Source organism: Alligator sinensis, unplaced genomic scaffold, assembly GCF_000455745.1.
Source record: "Alligator sinensis unplaced genomic scaffold, ASM45574v1 scaffold23_1, whole genome shotgun sequence".
Taxonomy (NCBI): Eukaryota; Metazoa; Chordata; order Crocodylia; family Alligatoridae; genus Alligator; species Alligator sinensis.
The window spans coordinates 2,031,346-2,039,788 of record NW_005841890.1 but is presented as its reverse complement, the minus strand read 5'-3'; positions in this window follow the sequence as shown (position 1 = coordinate 2,039,788).

Here is an 8,443-nt window from a genome sequence, read left to right as displayed (position 1 = left end):
CCCTGTGCCGTGTTCCCCACGGATTTTAACCCAGAGGGTCTCCAGCCATCCACCCTGGTAACCAATATCGGCTTGCAGGGACGTGTAGCTTTCCTTAACATAGAGAGCTACCCCCCCACCCCTTTTCTCTACACGATCCCTCCTGTACAGGGTATAGCCATCTATCCCCGCGGTCCAGTCATGGGTGGAGTCCCACCAGGTCTCCGTTATCCCTATGACATCATAATTGTTTGCACTAAGCATGAGGATGAGCTCCTCCTGCTTATTAAGATGGAGATGGGTGATTCTCTGTAGTCACAGGAGACAGGACTAGGAGTAATGAGCTCAAGCTTTAGCTGGGGAAATTTAAGTTGGATGGAGATTAGGAGGAACTTTCTGGCTATGATGGTGTTCAAACATTGGAACAAGCTACCTAGAGAGATTGTGGCAGCTCTGTCTTTGGACGTTTTCAAAAACCAGTTAGACAGACACTTGGCTGGAACGGTTTAGGCAAGGATGCGCCTTCCTTGAGCAGGGGGCTTCCAGCCCTTCTTCCCTAAACCTAATCTTGGGAGGACACATGGACAATTCCTTCTTCCATGTTGGTTTGCTGCTCCCAGACTCGCCACCTTAGGAAGGCTGCTGGTATCTAAGCATGTAACAGGGCTGCCCTGTTGTTACAAATTCAAAGAAATGGGAGGAAAGTGGATCAGTTAGGGCAGGGGTTGTCAATCAGGCATATGCGTAACCCTGGGGGTACTTGGAATGGTCCTAGGGCAGGGGTGGGCAAAATGCAGCCCGGGGGCCAGATGCGGCCTACCAGGCCATTCTATCCAGCTTTCAGGTCCACTAAAAAATATAGAAAATTAATATTTATATGACCCTGGCTGCCTATCATGCGGCCCTCGATGGCTTGCCAAAACTCAGTAAGCGGCCCTCCGCCCAAAATAATTGACTGCCCCTGTCCTAGGGGGTACATGTGGGCAGGCAGGGAGGGAGCACCTCTGCCTCCCAGGAGCAGGGCCAGGGCAGGGCCAGGGCAGTAGCACTTTTCTGCGGGGTGGAGAAATTCATGCGCGGCCACCACTACTGCCACCCACCAGCCCAGTGAGCTTCCCCACCGCACAGAGGGGCATCACTGCTCTCACCCCAGTGAGCTTCCCTGCCCCACCCTGCCCCTGCTCCTTGAAGGCAGCAGTGCACCATCCCTGCACACCAGTGTGCCATCCCCGCCCCGTGTCCAACTGCGTGCCACCCACCGCACCTACTCTGCGTTCGGCCACCGGGGGTACTTTGATTTAAAAAGTTTGAAAACCCCTGAGTTAGGGTGTATCTCTGGCCTATTGATTTCAAGAACTCCATGTATACCAAATGGCCCATACTAATGAGACAATGCAGAAATGACCTATAAATGGACCAAAAAAGATGCCCAAAGTATGCAGATGGTTTAACTGCAGCACACAGGCCATACTGATGTGGAATAACTCGCATAACATCACTATAAGACTCAGAAAGTTAGTATTTGGAGGAAAAAGAGTTAATCATTATACTATACTAAATAAGAAGAAATGAATAGGAATTAATATCATCTATAGAGCCATGACTGTAGAAGAAAGGAACAAAATAATGAGGGTGGCATTGGCAAGGATGAAACTAATCACATTAATAAGGAGACATCAATGAATGAACTGTAAATAAAATGCACAGATAAGAACACTAAAGAGATGAAAGTTTGGAGAAGGAATTAAAAATATGAGAAACCCTTTACTTCAATAGCCTGTTCAATAGAAGAGGTCTAATTCATTAATGTTATGGAACTTTTGGTGCTTTTTTCTAAGTCACAGTTCAATATGCACAAATGAAAATTCTGAGAATTCAGAATTTATGTATAAACAAAATTAATCCATGTATTTCTTCATTTACTCATCTATTCTGCTTAGTCAATAGCAAGTCATTTCTCTTGAATTACTTACATTAATCAATGGATTGGTGTTTGTCATCCATAGTAATAATACTTGCCACTGTGGCCGGCCAAAACATTTTACCAATGTCAGGAAATTATTTTTAATCATAATTTATCCAAATTCTCAGTGTTTACCATCTAGGCCAGGAGTGGGCAAAATAAGTGGAACCAGATACCAGGTGACTTGATCTGGCCTGTGGCTGCCCCTGCAGTGCTCCACAGCCATGCCCCACCTACTTATGCTAGGGCAGCCTGTGCCCAGCTTCTGCCGGTGCCCACAGCAAAGCCCTGGCCAAGGCGCACCGAGTCTGGTGGTCTGTTCCCTATGCAGTTGCAGCTGGGTGCTGCTCTGCACCCCTCACCTCCAGCAGTGGCTCCTGCTCCCGATCTTGCCCCTGCTGCACTGTGCCACGCCATTTCATTCTGGGCAAGTAGCTTCAGCCAGGAGGCTCCTGCCCCAGCATGCAGGGCTCTGGCTCCAGATCCTGGCTGCCTTCCATTGGAAGGTGGCTGGGAGCTGAAGCTGGAGCCCCATACATCCATGTTGAACAGCACTGTGTGGTGTGGTGCAGTGTGGCAGGGCCAGGAGGAAGAGTTGCTGCTGGAGGCAGAGATATACAGAGCAGCACCTGGCTGCAGCCACACCAGGAACAGCCCACTGGAAGTTGCTCCTGCTCCTGCCCCTGCCACACCCTGCCAAGCCGTTTTGGGTGACCAGCTTCATCTAGGTGGCTCCTGTAATAGTGCATGTGGCTCCAGCTTTGGATCCCAGCTGCCGGAGACCCATGTGCTGGGGCTGGAGCTGCCTGGCTGAAATTGCTCACCCAGAGTAGCATGGCATGAGCCAGATCAGGAGTAGGAACCACCACTTGAGTTGGGGGGAGCAGAGCATCACCCAACTGGGCCTTGGACACCAGTGAGAGTACAACACAAGCTGTCCTGCTGCAAGTGGACAGGGCTTAGCCCTGTACTGCAGGGACAGTGCAAATTGCATCGCCCAGGCAAACTCTGTTGCATGCACCCCCTGCTCCCTCTCCCTTCCCTTACATATGGCTGGCTTCCAGGACCTAGCGCCCGGAAGCCCTCGCTGTATGAACAGACACACACACACACACACACACACACACACACTTCAGAGGGCAGAGCCATGAGATCCCAGCCTCACTCACCCCTCCCACTCCTGAACACTGCTCCACACACAGCCACAGCCCCATAGGGAGTTTTGGTGAGTTGTTGCAGCAGCGCGAGTGGGGTGGTGACCCAGTTTGCAACAGACCACCAAAACTCCCCAAGTGGCCCCTAATGTAGGCACTCATTAAGAAAAATTGTCTTAAGAACTGGGTGGATGACCCTGATGAATTACATTGTTCCTCTGACACAATGCAACTTTCCATAAGAACAAAACTCTTTCGTTCAGGAGACAGAATTTTCTCAAGGGCTGTCCTGAGATTGTGCAATCAGCTCCTACAGGAACTAAACACCATCACAAATCTTACTTCCTTCTGCTCCATGCACAAAGTGTATGTTTTTGACCTTGCCTTCCTAATAGTATCACATGTATTTTTAATTCTTTTTTTTTTTTTTTTTTTTTTTTATAAAAAGCATGGAAAAAGCAAAACGTTTCACTGCACATACTTCTCCCCATACAAGAAGACAGAGCAAATACGTGATAGACTAGCAAATTGCCCATCAAGAATGACGGGCGAAGGGGGGCCGACACGGAGAGAGCCCCACATCCAGCCCCATGACCCCTCCTCCGCCCCCAACCCCCACCGCTTGGGGTCCGACCCCACTCACCCCACCCCTCCCCTTCAGGTTAGACCCCGCTCCCCGTCCCCCACCCTTGGTCTGGGTCCAACCCAACCTCCTTTCCCCCCTAGTCTACTGTCTGACCCAGCCCCACTTCCTCCCTGGTCCAGGTCTGACCCTGCTCCCCTCCTTCCCTCCTGCTTTGGGTTCACCCCCACCCCCATGGGTCTGACCTCACTCCACACCTGTCCCTCCCGTCCAGCCGCATTCACTCCCCCCCTTCTTCCCTGAACCCTCTCCCCCTCCTCCCACCCATTCAGGTCCAAACCTGCAAGGGATACAAGGGAATACAGCAACCATAGCTCTCGGAAGAAGGAAACAGGGTGCCCTATATTGAAAAATGGCAGTGGGGGCACTTTAACTAAAGCCATTTTTCAGTGCAGGGACACTAATACACGAGACACTTTGGGCGCTTTAGAGTGGCTCTGAGAGCCGCTCTAATTAAAATGCTTCCCCCTCCCCCAGAGCATTTGTGCATGTGTATAAACCTCCAGTATTCCTAGCAAACACATTACATACCTATGAGAGCTCTGCCAAGCCAGGCCTCTCTTGGTCTGCTCTGGTACTATGTAAACCAATACAGCCTATTCCACGGTTGGCTTGTCAGCGACTAAACCTGTGCCCCCAACTGGGCTAGCCTGGGTAAGGAGGATGCGTGGACACCCAGCAGGACTAAAAACAAGTTCTGTCAAAGGGCTGATGAGCTCCCTGTGAGCCAACAGCCATACATACCTGGAGAGGAGATGGGCGCCACCAGATCACTTTGCCCGAAGAATCACCAAGGATGTACAGCATCTAAAGTGCCCCAGTGGTCACAGCAGCCACATGGCCGATTTACCTGATCTATGAGAGGGGGCCATGCACTGCGGGGTGCTCTGCATCGTGTTGCAGTGAAGTGGAACAAACTACAAGCAACTCCCATTGTTCTTGCTTCCAGTTGTAGCTCTGCACAAGACCTAATAAAATCAAGTAGTGATGCGCTTTAGAGATATGTGACTCTGTTGATATTTGCTGCTGCTTTTATTCTCTTTAGATTGTTTTTAGCACGTGAAATAAGATTACCTATTGCCTTTGTGGCTTAGGAGTGAGACTATAATGAGATACGGATGCCCCACAGGTTGAAGCAGGTGTGCACAGAGAAAAGGAGAGGTCTGAAAGCTGCCAGGTTTTTTGCTATATAAAGATAAGATCAAGAAGAAGTATCCTGATTTGTCTATTAGTAAATAACTTGTGTTTTGTTCATCTTTGCACAAAGTGTATGTTTTTGACCTTGCCTTTCCTAATTGTATCACATGTATTTTTAAATATATATTTTTTTTTTTTTATAAAAAGCATTGACAAAGCAAAACATTTCACTGCACATACTTCTCCCCATACAAGAAGACAAGAGAGCAAATATGTGATAGCCTAGCAAATTGCCCACTTTCCTGAAGCATTTTTACTGGTGACAAATGAACTGGAAAAGGACTTGATCGTTCAATTCAAATTAGCTTCCAGGAAGGTAAGAGGTTTATTTAAACTACACATAGGCCACACGTCCCAGAAGTGAGCCTGCCAGGTTTTGTTCCAGGCTTACCTTGAAACCTGGAAAACAACCTCAATATCTTAAAGTTTCTCAATGAGGGAACTTTAAATTTGATCAAAAGGAATAGATGTTATTTGTCACATGCAGCCACACACATGCAGATACAGGCAAACATTCATTTATGGAAATGGGATGATGCAATGTTATGGCTGATGGCTTCAATGTTACATGCTTCAAAACTGTTTGGATAAGAATATTTTGAGCAATAAATATTAGAATAAAAATTAAACCAAAAAAAGGGACGTGGGGAAGGGCATGAGGTGCTTTCATGCATCAGACCCTAAACTCATTCTAATGCTAATTAGAAAGAAATATCCTCTGTGGGTAGGTTGTCCCATAATTGTTTCCTACAGGATTTCTGGCACCTTCCTCTGAAAGCAGCTGGCACACTGCAGTCAGAGACAGTGAACTGGACTAAGTACCACATTGATTCGATCCTGAAAGGCAACTTCTACATTTCAATAGCAGAAACGTTTGTGGCTAGGTGACAAAGGGTCACTGGGCAGCAAGCGTGATGTGGTGAGAGCCCATACAGACAGAAAGGGAAGATCCAGGGGCAAGGAGGTAAACCTGGAAGTGGAAGACTAACCTTGAAAAGACTTTAAGAAAGAGATGGTTTGAGGAGGTAATTGCTGAGTCTGTGGGTGACAGCTGGAAGATTTCCATTTCAGTTCACTCCGAGCTCATGGGCTGTTAATAAACTGGAGCCCAATGAAAGGATGATGTTGGAACACTATGAGCTTATGTGCTTATCTTGGGAGCCCAAAAAGAAAGAAACTGAAGCAGCAGATACATGCCCAGGCAGGGTAAAAGGACCCTAGTCCCATTCCAATGGGAATTCTTGAATTTCCTACTTCTGGCTTACCCATAAACAACAGGCAGAAGACCAGGTATTTAATCTATCTGGCTTCAATCCCCAGCCAGACCAGCAGAAGGAGGGCAGGGGGCAGGGAAGCATTTCAGTTTGTCAAACACTTTCTATCCATCTAAAGCCTGCAGCTTTTGACTCTGCTTATTTCAAACACACACACGCACAACAGAATCGCAGTAGCCACACTGACAGTAACACTTCAGAGGGTCATCCGGGCGCCCCAGCGCTCTGGCTCTCCACCAGCTCATTTTTCTCCTGCTTCTCCAGGCAATCACATCAACACCTGCTAGGAAGGCAAGTCAACCACCAGTGGAGATGACAAGATCGCCCCTGAAAAAGGATGACAGCCTCCAGCAATTGACAGGCAGGCAAACACAGCAAACAGGGCAGACACAGGAGGGGAAGCTGTCAGTTTATTGTGTTCAGAGTCCTTTGATTCTGGCTATTTTAGTCTGTAGACTCTTGCCCAGTGAAACTCCCTGGTTCTTCATTTTGAGACGGTCCCTTTCCTGCAATGTTGACTCACAAGGCAAATACAATGTTCCCAGTTCTGCAAGCAGAGCCACAGGAGATGATCCTGCACCTGTATCCACTAAATTCAAGATGTATCTACACTGTAGTCACAATGACTGCAGGGTACTGTTGAGATCTGGCAATAGCTTAAACTAACAATGTTAGAGGGCAGATCTCAGCCACGGCTGCAAAACCCACTCAAGAAGCAAGGTACATTAGTTCATGCTGAGCTTTATGCTGTTCCCAGTGTGCTGCTACCAGTATCCAGCTTCATAGTACTTAGGGCTGGAAGGGACCTAAACAGATCATCAGGACCAACCCCCCGCCCCTAAATTTCTTCCCTGTTACTTAACTCACCCCTATTTGACCCAGCCAGGACTTGAACAAGATTCTCCGCATGGTAGGCAGACGCTCTACAACACAGCCACCACTACTGAGCTAAAAGTTAGCAAAATTAAAGCTAGCTTGGGTAACTGAACACAAAGCTGTAGTCACTGCTATGACTGTATTTGATCAGGAGGGGTCAGGCAACAGATTTAGTTGCAAGAATGTTGCCTATGTTTGCAGGGTATAGTGTATATCCGTGGTTCTCAGCCTTTTCAGACTTAAGGCACCACTTATGACTAAAGGCACCCCTTCAAAAAAGAACAGAGCACATTTTCTCTTGCAAAGAACTGAAAAATACCAGAACAGACCAGAACATTTTTGACACTATGGATTACTATTGAAATTGTTGAATTTATTTTATGAACCACGTGTAGGTGTCTGCACACTTCACAATGCCAACGGTGCGGCATTAGTAGGAGCATTGCCAGCATATCAAGGGACTTCCCCTTGAAAATAATGAAAAAACAGGACAAATGGCTACACAAGGTGCTGACTGTGCAGTCATTATTGCACAGTCATTTAGTACTTGTGTAACTACTGTACAGTTATTTAGTACACACTAGGGCCATGCGAGGCTTTGGACAGAGCTTCAGATCCGGAGAAGCTTCAGATGCTTTGGGGTCCGAAGCAGCACATCCGGGTCAAAACGCTGGCCTCGTTCAGCTTCCTGAAGCAATTCAGAGCGGCCTCGGAGCCACCTCCGAGATCCAGCTATAGGGGATAATGGGGAAACAATAAAATACCTAGGATAATGTGGGAAAACAAAAAAACACCTTTAATTTGGGGGGGGGGGGGGAGTTGTATGATTTAAATGAAATGTTCAGGGTTGGTAGACTCTACATAGAGGATGAAGCATGCCAAGTTTTAAGAAGCTCGGTACAGGGGTTTGGGGGGAACAGCCCCCAAATTCTTGAAAGCAAAACTCATGTTACGTCTAGGTGTTACAATATAGCAGGGTCAAAACTGCAGGAGTGGTAGCTCTTTCTGAGGCCACAAAGTCTGACAAGTTTCAAGAAGATCAGTGCAGGGGTTTTGGGGCAACTGTACCCCAAATTCTTGAAAGCAAAACTCCTGTCACGTCTATGTGTTACAACACAGGGGGGTCAAAACTGCCAGGATGGTAGCTCTCATTGAGGCCACAAAGCCTGCCAGTTTCAAGAAGATCAGTGCAGGGCTTTGTGGGGAACTGCCCCTCAAGCTGGGGACAAGCAAAACTGGTGCCATGGACGCTGTGGGACTGACTGTGCCTGTCCTGGGGCGGGGAGGGCAGACACTGCTGCAGGCCTGGCTGCTCAGCTGCTGTGTTCCCAGTTACCAATCAATCAGTCATGATTCA